Source organism: Panthera pardus, unplaced genomic scaffold (assembly GCF_024362965.1).
Source record: "Panthera pardus isolate Hobbes unplaced genomic scaffold, ASM2436296v1 HiC_scaffold_25, whole genome shotgun sequence".
NCBI classification, from domain to species: Eukaryota; Metazoa; Chordata; class Mammalia; order Carnivora; family Felidae; genus Panthera; species Panthera pardus.
The window spans coordinates 67,039,734-67,055,484 of NW_026526821.1; the positions used below are offsets into that span (position 1 = coordinate 67,039,734).

Below are 15,751 nucleotides of genomic sequence, written 5' to 3' on the forward strand. Positions count from 1 at the left end.
GCCAACCCTGCCAATACTTTAATTTTGGATTTCTAGCCTGCAGAACTGTGAGGCAATAAATTTCTGTTGTTTAAGCTACCCAGTTTGTGGTACTTTGTTACAGAAGCCCTAGAAAACCAATCACCCATTTCCCCAAGAAGCTCAGATTTCTTTCAGGGAGAAATGGCATCATGGTATTTCAAGACCACAATCTGACTGCTAAGGCTGCTCATGGCTACAGGACTGGTCATTGTTTCTAGGCCTCTTCAGTGAACAAGAGATATGAAAATTAAAATAGAAAACCTCCTTGTAAAAACCTTGTTATTGTTATGTTAAACAACACACAGATACAGAGAAACATACATTTTAAACATAAATCTCTGAGTTAACATTGACATTTCCAAGTCAAATTGGGACTATAGGTTTTTTATTTAATCCCTTCTGTATTTAGTTTTCCACACTGGAAAATCCTGGTTCTCAAGGAGAGAGGGTAATACACAATTTGAATATCCCAGAATTGCCATTTACTTTATCCCGTGTTATACACATCACAGGCTCAGAAAAATACACATGCAATTACTGAGGACAGACAGACTTTTTTCACATATTCCTCTCCCATTCTCCTCTCAGTTTTTTTTCTTTCAGTTTTAATACTTATACTGTATCTACATTGTCAGAGAACCATTACATACCATACTCTCCTTTTAACCTTTTTTAGTCTTCATCCTATACATAATTATATGTTTAATGCTCATGAGCAGAACTAATATCAATGTCTCACTAGTCTTCTCGCTTATCTAAAGCCTGATCTCTAGCAGACAGACTCTTCAGAGAGAAAAATGAGAGCAATATTCCCTCAGTTCTTGCATGCTGAAAAACATTTGTTTGTGCTTTTTATACCTTGTGGTCAGTTTTACTCTTCATTTTAGAGAGAGAGAGAGAGAGTGCTCGTGGGGAGGGGCATAGAGAGAGGGAGACACAGAATCCAAAGCAGGCTCCAGGCTCTGAGCTGTCAGCACAGAGCCCGACATGGGGCTTGACAAACCGTGAGATCATGACCTGAGCCCAAGTTGGATGGTGAACCGACAGAGCCATCCAGGTGCCCCATTGCTAAATATATCCTTGTTCACATTTGATGTCTTTGAGTGCCTAAATATGTTACTCCATTAATGTCTGGCATTAAAGTGTTGACAAGACTGATGATAATATAACTATGTAATAGTTATATATAGTTATATAATGGTTATATATATAGTAATATAGTAATCTCCCTTTTTCTTTAAAGTCCAATAATTTTACTAAATTATGTCTTGATTTTGGTGTTTTGGGTGAATAGTCTCAGATACATGGTGTACTCTTGCCATATGTAATTTACATTATTTTTTCTTTTTGTTTCAGGAAAGTTTTCTTGAATTAATGTTTTTTTTAGTATTTGTTTTGTTCCCTGACTTTGATTTTTTTTTTTTTTGAGGACTTCTTATTATCTATATGTTGGAACTTCTTTGCCTTAATTTATCACTTTCTCTTGAATTGTTTCTATCTTTGTTAACTTCTTTTTCATTTTTAAAATTCTTATTCTTTTCAACTTTTGCCTAAGATATTATTTGTACAGGTGCCTGGCTGGTTCAGTCAGTAGAGCACTTGGGATCTTGACTCATAATCATCATGAGTTCAAGCCCCATTGGGTGTAGATCTTATTTAAATATATATATATATATATATATATATATATATATATATATAATTTGTATGTTCTCTTGTGTTCTTTTCAGTTAAGACTTCATTTCTTTTTTTTTTTTAATTTATTTATTTTTGAGAGACAGAGAACGAAAGCAGGGGAGGGGCAGAGAGAGAGGGAGACACAGAATCCGAAGCAGACTCCAGGATCCGAGCTATCAACACAGAGCCTGATGTGGGGTTCAAACCCACAAACTGTGAGATCATGACCTGAGTCAGACACTTAAGTGACTAAGCCACCCAGGCACCCCAAAGACTTCATTTCTGAAACGATTTTTCTTTTATTGTTAGTCTCTGAGTTCTATCATGTCATTTCTGAGTTTACGATAAAATCTGATTTATGGTTTTTCTTTTCATGTCTTGATATCTTTCAGATTACTTTTCTTAATATCTTCCAGATTATTTTGAAATTAAAGGTTATAGACTTGATGTATTCCGTGGACACATGTTTCTGATGTGCTTTCACTGTCTGAAGTGATGTCATTGTGCTCCTTATTCACTATCTTTTTCATATAGTAACTGATATATTGCCCACTTTTATGTGAAGAGTTTTTCTGAATCTTCAGAAGGTCGTATGGTTCAGGGTAGCTTGGCTAACTTTATAGAGCTCCCTCTTTTATTTCCATAAAGTGTTTAAAAAATTAACTCTTTAGAGTTAATTCTGAGATTTCTGAGATTTCCTGGCTATGGCTCTTATCTTTCCTTTGTTTTGTTGTCTTTATCCTGATCAATTTTGAGTCTACTCTCAGGAATCCAGGTCAGGCTGTATTCTGGAAGAGAGCCCTGGCTGGCCATCTGCATGAGTTCAGAGACACCAAAATGTTCTAGTCCCTTCCATCGTTACTGGAGACCTCTTGCATTCATCTGCCATTGGAGTAAGGGAACTACCTCCCAATTTCAGCTGCTTTTCTCAAATCAGTCTTTTCACTTTCCAGTAGATATTTGTTGGTTATTTTTCTCTGCTCTGTTCTCAGGTTCATTAGAGACCTTGTTGCTTTCCTCTCCATTCTACCACACAAATGGCAGGACTTGTCGGTTTTGGTGGCTTGTTTTCATTTGCTTGTATTTTGGTTTTTCTAGGGATACTCTGTCACCTAATTTTATTCTAAATGTTTTTGGTCTTGCTATCTAGTGGCTCTATGTTGTGTTACGTAGAGATTTGAAGAGATTAAAAAACTAGGTCACTGCTGCCAACATCCCAGAATCTTCTCAATCCTAAAGCACCTTTTAAATGTATATTTAAAGCATGATAGTATTGTCCAGCACACAGCCCACAAGAAGGTGGCCTCCTGGAGGCGACTGGGTGGCTTGGTAGGTTAAGCTTCCAACTTCAGCTCAGGTCATGATCTCATGGTTTGTGGGTTCGAGTCCCGTGTCAGGCTCGTGCTGACAGCTCAGAGCCTGGAGCCTGCTTCAGATCCTGTGTTTCCCTATCTCTCTCTCTGCCCTCACCCGCTCATGCACGCTCTCTCTCTCTCAAAAATGAATAAACATTAAAAAAAATAAAAAATAAAAAAAAAGAAGAAGGTACCCTCCTGACCAGGCAGGTTGGATCAGAGATCTTAGAGCTAGACAGAGCTTCAAGAAGTCATCTGGTCCAGTTCCCTATTTTTAGGCGAGAAAAGCATCACTCAAAATTCAGAACACATAGCAGTGGCACTCCAAAATTAAGTAGGAAGTGGAACTTATTGTTCAGTAGTTTTAAATTTTGATGTTTTCTTATAGTGTTCATACAATAAAATCTAAATATGTAAATATATACCACAAAATATTGCTCATTCAAATTAAAATAAACTTGAACAAACAAACAGTTCAAAAGTACAAGCAGCAGGTTGATATTACATCTGGGTATTGATGAGTGTTAAGATTTCTGTATTAGTTATAGTCATGAAGGAAATATTAATTTAAAATAGCTACTTTTTAAGACAAATCTGAAAATCAGCTAAGAGTAACATCCAATTCAATCAGTTTGTGAATAGCCTGTTGAGTGAGCCAGAATATTTTAATGCAAATTCTTGTGAATTAACTAGGGAACAAAATGTCTGGTGATGATAAAATACTGAATTAACAAATGATTTTTTTTTTAAAAAAGAGAGACAGCTCTCCATAGTAACAAAAAGAAATAACTATAATACAAGACGAAAATAACCTAAAAGCAAACAGAACATGTCATTAATAGAGTCCTTCATTATCTAGCATGGACTGTAATGGAGAAAACGGCAAGTGTAATTCTGTTATCTCACCCTAGGCAGTACGCACACACTGTAAAATCCATCTCTTCATTTTCTGGTTGAAAAGATCATTGTAAAAAAGGACTGCCAGGGAGTGGAGGTCATGCTGATTTATTGGCAATTAAACCTGCAGGATTTCTGCACTCCCTTCAAAACAAAGTATCTGAGGCTATTCAGCCAGGATGATTACATAGTGGGCTATCTACTAAAACCGAGGAGTCTTTCTGTTAGTGCACGACAGATACAATTGACTTGGCTGTATTTAGAAGATTACTGCTATTTTCTGTGCAAATTCTTGTTGTATCTTCTTCAAATCACCTAGGCCTAAGTAATTACCTTGTTAGTCAGTTTAATAAGCAGAATCTTACCAAATGGTATATAATTCTGCTTGGGTGTATAAGAACTTTGGCATAAATACAAATATGGACTCCTATAAAGCAAGTGAATGTATTACTGAAACTATGTAATTGGTCTATAGAGTCTCAGCCCTAGCTTTCTGAAATGTTTGAGATGGTATTTTTAGGGGTTGATACTTATTATGAACCGAATGTTTGTGTCCCCCCCACCCCAAATTTCTATGTTGAAATCTTAACCCCTAGTGTTTAGGAGGTGGGGCCCTTGGGAGATAATTAGGTCATAAGGGTAGACCCTTATGAATGGGATTAGTGCCACTCTAAAAGGGACTCGAGAGAGATCTTTCACCCTCTTTTTGCCATGTGAGGACACAATGAAAAGTCAGCAATCTGCAACCCAGAAGTGGGCTCTCACCAGAACCCAACCATGCTGAAACTCTAATCTTGGAATTCCAGCCTCCAGAACTGTGAGAAATACAGATCTTTTGTTTACAAGCCATCTGGTCTATGGTATTTGTTATAGCAGCCTAAACTAAGTAAGACAATACTGGTGCATATAACTAGCTTTTATCTATTCTATGTCAAGACACAACCCAAGTTATATATATAGACATTTCTGCTTGTCCTACAGATGGTGATGGGCAAGCTTAGGTGCTAGGAATGATGGAATCTTAGCAACACAGGTAGGCAGGAAAGAGAAGGAAGAGAATAGTTAGCTGAGGGTGGAGAATAGTGATCAGGTTAACATTTCTGCCTCTGCCCAATCCCACCTGCCAAAATGAATCAGATTGTACCTGAGTTGTTCTTCTCCTTAGAAACAGGAATATGGCCACTGGACATTGTACCATATTGAATTATCTGCCCCAGGCACTGGCCTGCCTGTACCAATCCTAGCTTTATTTTCCTCCCTGCTGGTTTGTATTCCTAAGGTCTCATTTATTCATTCATCCATCCATCCATCCATTCATTCAGAAAATATTGAGATTTTAATATATGTCAATTACTATTCTAGGCCCTTGCAATATAACATAATATAATAATGTTATATAATGTCTCTGTAATGTAGTTTAAAAAATTTTTTTATTTATAAAATTTTGAATAAAAATACTATATTTATTTTGGAAAATGGAGAAGAATATAAAGAATAAATTTTTATCCATATTCCCAATAAATACTATTAAGAATTTCACTGTGTATCTTTTCAGCTTTCTTTTTACCTCTTCTAATGTTTTTAAATTGAAATATTATGGGCATACAAAATATTAGAGATTGACAAAATAAGCATCTATGTGCCCATTACACAGTTTAAAAAATAAAATATTACACAAACTGCTGAAAACAAGAACCACCCTGAGGATTTATTGCCATCCTCCAGAATCCAGTGCCACATTCATAATGGATTCTTAATGATGTTGGTGTGCTGTTGATAGAGGGAAGGCACTTTCCTTTCCCTCCCATGGAGAGGTCAGGTCACGTTCCTGGAGTGACTTTCTAGGAATAGCTATCCTCCCTCACTTTGGTAATAATCCAGTTAAGATGCAGATCCACCCACCTGTTGCCCCAATAATTTCATTCCTCTGTACACAACCTGGAGGAACTCCCTCACACGTGCTCTCACTTTTCTCTTACATTCCTCTTCTTAGTAAGTTCTCACAGCCCACCAAAAATCACCTTTCCTTTTGTCAGCATTCCAGAAATTCTACCGCTACCAATTAATTATTTTGGACTCCTAAATGATAGGTATTGTAAGTCCCTTCTCCATTGTAAGGGAGTTTACTAGGCACTTTGTCCCACAACAGAACAATCTGATGCAAACCTGTTGACAAGGTATATAGTAGGTGCACTGAAAAGGACACTCTTTCATCTAACCAGGACAATCTTACCAGCTGGGCTGAGGGACTTAGTATTTGATGTGCCATAAAAAGAAACAAATGTTTCTCTTGGCCAATTATTTACTGTCATTAAATTACTTATTCTAATTAAATAATTGTCCAGTAAAATGTATATTTTAATATGCTATATTACATATTTATATACCTATATATCCATATATCTATATATCCTTATCCTGGTATGCATTCTTAGTCCAGCTGGGCTGCTATAATAGAACACCATAGACTGGGTAGCTTAAACAACAGAAATTTATTTTGTACAGTTTTGGAGGCTGGGAATTCCTAGATCAAGGCACCAGCAAATTTGGTGTTTGGTAAGGAGTTACTTCATGGTTCATAGATTGGTTGTTTTCTCACTGTGTCCTCACTTGGCAGAAAGGGAAAGGCAGTCCTCTGGGGTTTCTTTTATGTCATTAATCCCATGAGCCCTTATGACCTAAATCCCCTCCCAAAGGCCCCATCTCCAAAATACCATCACAGTGGAGATTAGGTTTCAGCCTATGAATTTTGGGAGAACACAAACATTCAGTCTATAGTACATACAGAAAACAATGGTGTTATTGTATCAGAAATATCCTGCCTCTCTATACAGTGAGTGTGCTTTTTACTATAGGTCTTCTTAAATATTTTCAGTTACTTCAGAAAAACATGTTATTACTTAAAATATTGAATTACATTTTTTAATAATAAAAATCTCAATTACCAGTAAGACTGCCATCAATACAGTCCCGCATTAATTTCCTTCCCATGGGTATCCACATCAAGGTAAAAGTTTTGCACAGGAGGCTAGAAAAGAGCTGGGTCGTTCTGAACTAGTTAATTTGAAAAAACTATTAGAAAGCCTCAGCCATACTTTTACTTATCAAAGTGGAGCAATTCTAGATCACCACAGGACCCAGGTAACCTGAAACTAAGAAAAAAGGAATCATTCATTAGGAGGCGTGAGAAATGTCTTAGGGTTGATTTTGTTTAAATGCCAAAGTGAATTGATCATTAGCATTTGCGAGAGCTGTGCAAATAACACCACCTAAGGGGCTAAACCAACAAGGGATTGTTTCAAAGCAATTAATTCACTTCCAAGCTTCTTGTATTAACACCACCTTATTTCCCCAGTGTAGACATACAATTTGTCTTAAAAATAGATCCAAAACTGTGATATTCTGCCAACAAGATTACAGGGGTGAAAGAACAACCCCCTAGTCAAATGCAAATTGTAGTCATATTAGTATGCTAATGAGCTAAGTGATAAACTGTGGGTCAAATTTCCCCTTCTTCAGCTTAAACTGCACTTGAAAAGGCTTATTTCTAAATGTTTGGGAAACCTAGGAGCAGCAACAATTAAGGTTTATAACATGAACGTTATCTGTTCAGCAGTATGAAAAATTAATAGAGAGGACTAAACTAAAATGAGACATAATTCTTCCTAATGATTTGTAAGTTAATGGGAATGATGGCTTCAAGGAAACATATTTAATTATTCTAGATTTGGAACGAAGTCTTTGCAAATTCCTTATTTTACAATTTTTAAAAATTAGGTCTGTTTTGTCTAGTTGAAGGAAATTTAAGGAGAAGCCTTTTTTATAGTCAAGAAAAAAAGTTGAAAGGAAATAATGGGGTTTGGGGGTTTCAAGAAAAAAAAAGTTGAAAGGAGATAACATTTTCATGAGAAAGAATGTTTAGAGGTCAGTTCTCTTTCTTGACCACGTATCAAAGAAGACTTTCTGGATTGAACCTACACCCATCGCCTGATTTCACCTTGTCACAAAATAGCTTTGTGCTTTTATAGAGTTTTTCTACAGGTATTCATTATCTTTTAAATATTCATGTTCATTTTATAAGTTCCTTAAAAATCCAAAGCAAGTTGGATTATATTTTCCAGCATCCAGATCATCTCCTTGCCTGCATGGCAGGCTGGAGAAAGCCAAGGGAAGACCCCAAAAGGCCAGGAAGTGTGGTGGAGAGAGACTGAAAATGGGGTCACATAGATACTCCGACACATCCCACATCTGTGTGCTCATGTCCAGCTCCACCCTCTGACACTTCCACAAGCTGTGTAGCCATGGGTAAGTTACCAAATCTCCCTGGGCCTCAACTTTGACAGTGGAAAAAGGAGATAATAAAGCTTTAGGTCCAAGGCAGTGATCCCAACTTGGCTGCACAGTGGAACTACCTGGAAAACTTTAGTAACGCTGATGACTGAGTCCCACTCCCAGACCTTCTAAATTTTTTTTTTTAACGTTTATTTATTTTTGAGACAGAGAGAGACAGAGCATGAACAGGAGAGGATCAGAGAGAGGGAGACACAGAATCTGAAAGAGGCTCCAGGCTCTGAGCTGTCAGCACAGAGCCCGACGTGGGGCTCGAACTCACGGACCGCGAGATCATGACCTGAGCCGAAGTCGGCAGCTTAACCGACTGAGCCACCCAGGCGCCCCAAGACCTTCTAAATTTATCTGTGTGGTTGTTACAAGGGGATAGGGACTTTTTAAAAACTCCCTAAGTGATTGAAATGGGCAGATAAAGTCAACAGCCAGCACTCTACGGGTGTTACAAGAATTAGTTAAAACAAAAACAGTACCTGACAAGTAGTAGGTCAAAAATTATTTGTTTCCTTTTATCTGTAGTTGGTTTTTCTATGTGATGAATGATAGCTGTGTTCGATCTTAGCTGGAAGCTAAGAGAGAGAATTCAAAGATTTCTTTTATTTTTTTTTAAACTTTTTAAATTTTGAAATAATTTTAAACTTGAGTTGCTATTCTCCAAGATTGATTCACCAATTGTTAACGATTAACTACATTTACTCTATCACTCCTCTGCATTCTTTATACACATATAATTTTTTTTTCCTTAACTCAGAGATAGCTGCAGAAAACATGTGACTTTACCACTAAAGAGCATGTATTTATTAAGAACAAGGGCAATCTCCAACATATCCACAGGGCAATTATGTGGAAAATTTAACATTGATACTATTATCTAATCTACAATCCCTATGTAATTTCTCCAATTTCTCAATAATATCCTTATGACATCCTACCATGCCCTACCCCCCCCCCCCCACCCTTCAGGATTCAATTCAGAATCATGCACTACAGTTGGTGTCATGCCTTTTTCATTTCTTTTAATCTGACATAATTCCTCTGCCTTTCATGATTCCTGATATTGACAGTTTTTGAAAAGTACAGGCCAGCTGTTTCGTATTCCATGCCATCTTTTTTGTAAGTATACAATTTAATGATTTCTGGTAAATATATAGAGTTGTGCAGCTATCACTACAATCCAGTTTTAGAACATGCCCATCATCCCTGCAAAATTCTGCTTTCCCCACTCAAACCCCTAGCCCTGGGTAACAACTTATTTGCTTTCTGTCTCAATAGTTTTGCCTTTTCAGAATGTCAAGTAATAGAATTATACAGTACTGTATCTGGTCTTTTATGTCTGACTTCTTTGACTAAGTCTGATGATTTTCAGGTTTATCCATTTATAGCATATCTTGGTAGTTTGTTCCTACTTTATTGTTGAATAGTACTGTTGTATGGATATACCACATTAGTGGGCAGCTTCTAAGATGGCCTTCAACAATCCCTACCTTCTGGCATTCATGCCCTTGTGTGGTTCCTTCCCATTGACAGCAGGCTGGACCTATTGACTTGCTACTAATGAACTGAATGTGGTGGGATGTCATTCCTGAGATGAAGTTATAAAAAGACTATAGCTTCCCTCTTGGGGGCTCTTATTCTCTCTCTCTTGAATCCCTTGCTCTAAGCTGCAGTGTTGTAAGCAGCCCTACGGAAAGATCCATACGGCAAAGAACTGATGTTTCTGGCCAAAACTAAAGAGAACCTGAGAAACATGGGGAAGCATGGAGGCAGATACCTCCTCCTTGCAGTCTGACTTCAAATGAGACTGCAGACCTGAGCAGACCTTGGCTGTAATCTTGGAGGGAAGTTACCCAACGAAGAAAGGTCCAGATTGCTGACCCACAGGAACAGTGAGAAAATAAACATTTGTTGTTTTTAACCACTGCATTTTGGGGTGATATGGACATAGCAATAGATAACATATCACATTTTGTTTATTCACTTACTAGTTGATGGACATTTGGATTGTTTCTGGGTTTGGGCTCATATGAATAATATTGCTAATGAACATTCATATACATGTCTCAAAGACTTTTCTTACAGCACCAACTTCACTTGGCTTGTACTATTCTTATAGTTTCCCTACTTAAAGCACTTTCTTACCTTGTCAAATAGAATTGTACAATCTACCACCTATGCCCTGCAGTAATATTTTAAATCAGGACACAGTATGTTGGAGAAAATCATTAAAAAATCATTAGGTTTCAAACTATACAGAGCACTAACTACTTCTTGATAGCCAGAGTATTCATATTTCAGGATATTAAAAAATAACTTGGGTTGGGGGGAGCTCCTGGGTGGCTCAGTTGGTTAAGTGTTCAACTCATTTGGTTAAGTGTTCAACTCTTGATTTCAGCTCAGGTCACAATCTCACAGTTCATGGGACTGAGCCATGCCTTGGGCTCTGCACTGACAGCATGGATCCTGCTTGGGAATCTCGCTCTCTCTCTCTCTCTCTCTCTCTCTCTCTCTCTCTCTCTCTCCCTCTGGTCCTCTCCTGCTCACACTCAATCTCTCTCTCTCTCTCAAAATAAATAAATAAATATTTAAGAAAAATTAAAATAATAAAAATAAAAAAACAACTTGGGGACAACAGTGATCATCTGCTTAATATTATACTAGATACATGTATGGGGTAAAGGGTAGTAGTTCTGTGCCCTGGGAGAATTAAGCTCATATTCTCTTTTTCTACTTCCCTATTCTCTAAAGCATATATCTCTTAGAAAAAAAACATTTTTAATCTACTATACCTGCAAAGTGGTACCTGTATTCCTTTAATTCTTAACTAATAATATAGTCACCATGACTATGTTTTCAGGATTTTCTTTGCATAGCCAAGATATGGACCAATTTCTAATAGCATCTAATAAGCCCTTACCATGTGCCAGGCACTATACTAAACCCTTCATATGCATTACACTTTATTTAATCTTTACAATGATCTTAACTGTCACAACTCCCTAAGGTAGGTACTCATAACAGGGTGGTCCCTTTGCACAATTGTGGAAGATGCCATTCATGTTGTAGTTTATATGAATGCCTGGAATTATATAGCACTAGGCTGCTTGTTGGTATTATTTATTACATTCTCTACTCAACAGATGAAAAGGCACAGAAATGTTAAGTATCTTGCCCAAGCTCACCCACTTTGTAAGTGGCTGAGCTAGGATCTGCATCTAGGTTATCTGGCTGCAGCCAGGGCATGAACTCTTAAACACTGTACTCTTCTGAAGAACCTTAATTTGAGGTTTTAAAAAAAGTCATGTTAGATAGGGTCATTTTAGATCATTATTTCTAGGGCATTGTTTCACAAGGAGTGATCCTTGGACCAGAAAGATCAACATCACCAGGGAGTTTGTTAGAAATGTGAAATATAATGTCCCAGTCCCATCCCAGACATATTGAATGAGAAAGCCTAGGGTGGGACCCGGTAGTGTGCACTTTACAAGCCTCCCGCTGGTTCTGATGTGTGCTCAAGTTTGAGAACCACTAAGTTTTAGGAAATAACTTAGTTTTTTTAAAGAAAGGACAAAAAAAAGGGAAAAAAATAATTAATGGTATTTACATTTTTTTATATTTGCTTTAGAGCAAGTTTTATTTCAAGTAACCTACTCATACTAGTTCACATGTTTATTATACTCTTGATCTATGCTATAAAAATTAATAACCTCACAGAATTCAAGAAGGAGGCAAGGGTGAGAACAGGGCAGTCACTTTCTTCAGTTCCCCTATGAAAGTGAGGTAGCTGCCCATTCCCTAGGTTTCTATCTCCTCTTTCAAATGTTCAAAAAGGAAATTAAAAAAAATTTTTTTTAATGTTCATTTATTTTTGAGAGAAAGAGAGAGACAGGCAGAGCATGAGTGGGGGAGGGGCAGGACACACACACACACACACACACACACACACACACACACAGAATAAAAGCAACTCCAGGCTCAGCACAAAGCTCAACACAGGGTTCAAACCCACAGACCATTGAGATCATGACCTGAGCTGAATGAAGTCAGACTCAACCAATTGAGCCACCCAGGCACCCCCAAAAAGGAAATTTTTATTGATCTAGCTGTGCAATGGGGTACATCCTTTTGGGCCAGCCAAGTATCTACCCATAGCTTCCTTGCCTGAGTCTGGGACAGGGGTGAAGTCACATAGTACACATAGGCCAGAAAGGCTCTGTTATGATGGAGACAAGTCAGAATGTTTTAGAGGGGAGGATGGATGAAATCAACGATCTGCATCTCTGACACACAATTTATGTTTTAAATAATGTGGTAAATATAAAAAGAATGCATTCATTCTATCACATTTGGTATTGAACATGTGGCACTTGATTTTCTTAATTGGTTTGGGAAAGTATGATATGGGCGTGGCTGGAGCAGAAGCCCAATGCAGAGCAGCAATGAGTGATGTTCAATACACTTCTCCATCAAATGGTAACACAGATGCTGAAGTAAATAACAGGAAAAATTCATTTGTCAGATTAACTGAATTAAAGTTGTCGTTTTTTTCTCTTTAAGATCTGAAGATATTTTTCAAAAAAATATGAAATGCAGTATTTGCTTATGAGAAAATATATCCAATGGTAGTTCAGACTTGTTCAAAGTGGTACCATCACTAGCTGAATTATACATTGTATCTAGCTATTACCTGAACGATGCATAACCTTTCAACAAATCCTGGGTACTTCTGCCTGTCCTATTTCTATCACATTTGCATTCTTCCCAGCCACAGGTGATTGGATCAAAGGTAGACATCTGACCAAGGAGAAACAAGCCATTTCAACCAGTTAGGTTTCCTATCTCAATACTTTGGTGGCTGAGGCACATTAATGGTAGAGCACTAGAGTGAAGATCTCTAAAATCTTGATACTGAGAGTCCTGAAATGTATTGATTCCTCTCTTTCTTGTGGCTTAGTTGTTCTCTGTTCCTTTGTGGACTACGAAAGTATTTTTATAATGCAACTTCTTTGACATGATTTTTAAAAATTTTCATTTTTACTTATTTTTGAGATAGAGAGAGAAAGCACAAGCTGGGGAGGGGCAGACAAAGAGAGGGAGACAGGAACTGAAGTGGGCTTAGTGCTGACAGCAGAGAGCCTGATGCAGGGCTTGAACGCACCAGCTGTGAAATCATGACCTGAGCAGAAGTCTGATGCTTAGCCGACTGAGCCACCCAGGCACCCCTAAATGATTTTTTTTAATGTTTATTTATTTATCTTGAAAGAGAGAGGGAGAGAGAGAGCACAAGTTGGGGAGAGGCAGAGAGGAAGAGAGCGAATTCCAAGCAGGCTCTGCGCTTTCAGCACAGAGCCTGAGGCAGTGCTTGATCCCACAAACCAGTGAGATCTTGTTGACCTGAGCCAAAACCTAGAGTCAGAAGCTTAATCCAATGAGCCACCCATGTGCTCCTATAATGCAACTCCTTAAAAATAACACTCTTAATGATAACCATATAGATGGAAAAATCTATAAAGAATAACAAAAAAATGATTATTTCCAAAAAAGCGGTATGACAGTTACCTCTAAAGTGGAGTGAGGGAGATGTTTGCAGAGAGGGGAAAACAAAGGTCTTCTAAGGTATGGAAATATTCTATTTCTTAGACTGGCTGATGGTTACTTTATAGTTATTTTTTCATATTGATATATGTGTATTTTATACATTCTTGTTCTATAAGACACAATTTCTCAAAAGGGAAAAATAATTTTTACTTGAGTAATTCAGTAGGTTTCTATTCCTTTCGTGCAAACATGTTCCAAGACTCATAGTTATTAAAGATGCTTTAATAGTAGTAGTATTCATTAGGAAAAATACAGAGAATATGTGTGTATGTGTTTAAAGCATGATTCAAATACCATTAAACTCCAGGCTTGGAAGAAAACTGGGGAATTTTCTAGTTAGTTGAAGGTCTTTCTTTAATAAAGATAAAATTGGGAGCTAGAAAAATTAAATAACTTGCCCATTTTCTTCTTCTAATTCAGAATTCTGAGTTCTTTCTACCAAGCAATACCACTTCCCTAACATGAGAAGAGATAGCAATCATATGAGTAAGAAATGCATATTTCAAAGTTTCAATTATTTTTAATGCTTATTTTATTCTTAGTCGACTTGACTGGCTCTGAACTGAAAATAAATTATCCTATGTAATATAATATCTATACATAAGCAACATTTTATATCATGATTGCTGGATATCAAGAACATCCAGAAAAGAAATTACTGCAATTTAAAATGGAATTTTACTGACAAGTACTAAATTTTCTTCCCTGCTTATTCATTTTAAATCATATTATAAAGTGAATTTAATGATAGAGTGATTCTTACGGGCATAGGAAAAAATTGCTTCCCCTTTGCTAAACCCATCAAAGGTAACTGAAGATTAATAATACTATGTGTTGTAAAAAATGGCTTATTTTCACTAATGTAAGACACATCACCACTCAGATGTTATAGTCTGTTACTTGGAAAAAAGAAGTAGAATGCCTACAGACAGGACCGACCACATTATTTGCAGGGTCCAGTGAAAAATGAAAATATGGTGCCTTGTTCAAAAAGCAGAAAAAGTGCCAATGCAGGGCAATGCTAAAAAGATACTAAAATATAAAACCGTTGTCTTTCTTCTCTCAACTCTTCTTGGTGTGTTTAATTTGCTACTTAAATCCCTTGCACAGGGATATTTTCAGGGTGAGGGCAGCTGCTCACAGGCACCTCAGGGCCCCATTCCATGACTGTGTGCACTCGCCATCCACCAGCTTCCAGGGTCACCTCTCGCTAGCGGCAGGACCTATGTGCTATGCCCTGGTCAGGGGCAGGAAGTCAACCTCCCTTTGCATGGCTCATCACCCTAACCCATGGCAGATAGGCAACCCCTGAAGACTGTCATCTCCACACCGAAAATGTTGCCTCATGTCAACCTTGAAGAAAAAATCTGAACATATTCCAATCCCTTCAAAAGAAAATCTACCCATCAAATATTTATAGGCAATGTAGATTCTACAGAAGATTTTGTAAAGGAGCCAAGGGAAGATTTTATAAACCACAGTGAATAGCACACAACTTTATTAATGCCCTCCTCTAATTTGTCTTCTTTTTCTTGTTCCATGGTGGGAAGAGTAACAAAGATTCATCATTTTCCATGAAGCCAACTCCCAAATCTTCTGTGCATCAGTACTATTCTTCTCTTTACTGCATTAGTCCCAACTTGAACTACAACCTGAGGAGTGTCTCTTAGCCAGTTTGTAAGACCAGGCAGTCCTAAAAATAATGGCTAGTTAGACATAAAAGTTGTGCTCTGTGAACAGATTGGGTATGGCTGAGGACTAGCAGGGGATGGGGAATGGCAACATGGGCAGCATTGACTCTTAGCTGAGGAAATGTACACATCAGCTTAAAGTAGAGTTGTATTTAGGACATTTGGGGG

At 37.5% G+C, this 15,751-nt stretch overlaps 1 protein-coding gene across 1 annotated transcript in view; it reads right to left on the reverse strand.

Moving 5' to 3' along the window:
• The window catches only part of LOC128773515 (uncharacterized), a 74,822-nt gene that overhangs the window by 45,325 nt on the left and 13,746 nt on the right, over positions 1–15,751 (reverse strand). The window contains exon 2 of the mRNA XM_053890672.1: positions 8,771–8,866. The gene's annotated coding sequence lies outside the window, so the exon portion shown is untranslated. The remainder of the gene's footprint in view (positions 1–8,770; positions 8,867–15,751) is intronic.